Source organism: Propithecus coquereli, unplaced genomic scaffold, assembly GCF_000956105.1.
Source record: "Propithecus coquereli isolate 6110/MARCELLA unplaced genomic scaffold, Pcoq_1.0 Scaffold145, whole genome shotgun sequence".
In the NCBI taxonomy this organism is placed as follows: Eukaryota; Metazoa; Chordata; class Mammalia; order Primates; family Indriidae; genus Propithecus; species Propithecus coquereli.
The window spans coordinates 1,015,651-1,016,883 of NW_012138858.1; the positions used below are offsets into that span (position 1 = coordinate 1,015,651).

Genomic DNA, 1,233 nt, shown 5'->3' on the forward strand with positions numbered 1-1,233 from the left:
GGAACTAAATGTGGATTGGTCCAAATGCTGACTTAAAAAAACCAAATAAAGCATAATTCCTTGGTAAGATTTGATTATGTTGGCCTCTTTTATTGAATTGCATTATAGCTAAAGAGAAAGTCACTCTTGTAGCTTAAGTAAATAAAACGTTACCATGCCGTTAATTCTACGTGATGGCCTCGCCCACCCCTAGAATCCTGATCACAGATCATTGCTTTAGCATTTCTCTCTTATGGCAAGAGGGACTCTAATGATCTGGGATTAACAGATGTGTTTAAATGCAGGAGTAGAGTATGATTATTGGAATTCCTCTCTGGATAAAGTTTAGGCTCATACAAGGAAAAGAGTATCTAGGGACATTAAAAGTTTTCTGAAGAAAAGTTTTTAGACAGCCAAAATAAATCTTAGAAATTTGGCGGAGTCCAACATGAATGTTCCCTATTTCAATTTTCATGATATAGTACAAACTATGGAGTAATCATTTGTGGACTTGAGAGATTTGACTTATTTCATGTACTATTGTATATTTATATGGGGATTTCTGGAATTTAAAACTGCATAGTATTATCTTCATAATATAAACATTGGTTTATAAAGATAGTCACTGAAAGAACATCATTAGTGACATTTTTATGCTTAAAGAAGATCCAAAATTTTATCTCCCTTCCCCCCCTTTCTTTTTCCTTCAGGGAGGATGGACTGCTCTCATGTGGGCATGTTATAAAGGCCGTACTGAAGTAGTAGACTTGCTTCTTTCCCATGGTGCCAATCCAAGTGTTACTGGTCTGGTAAGTATTAATAAGAAATTTGTTTGTAATATCAATAGTAAGTGTTCTTAGGGAATATTTAAGGCTGATTATACTTGACTTCAAAGCGGATACAAGTTTTCTGAATCGTATTAAGCAATAATAATGTACAATGTGCTTTCAAAACATAATGAAGATTTTTTTCTTAAGGTAAGTTAATTTCTCAATTTTTGTCCAACAAAAAGGCAGCTCTTAGAGTTTAAATACTAACTGTATAACATTTCAAAAAGAGATTTTGAAATCCGTAGTCATCTTCCTGTTTTTTTGTAATCGTGCATCCTTAAACCGAACTTCTTTAAAGAGACATTTACCAAATAACCATACCATTTTTCTATATATTCTGTTATATATACACACAATCCTCTTATTTTACTTTCTTCTAATTAGTATTGCCTCCTGGCTAGATAGTCACATTTTAGTGTGTTGA

General features: G+C 33.0%; 1 protein-coding gene across 1 annotated transcript in view; it reads left to right on the top strand.

Annotated features, from left to right (window-relative positions):
• Positions 1-1,233, top strand: part of KIDINS220 (kinase D-interacting substrate, 220kDa) — a 129,154-nt gene that overhangs the window by 35,745 nt on the left and 92,176 nt on the right. The window lies entirely within an intron of this gene.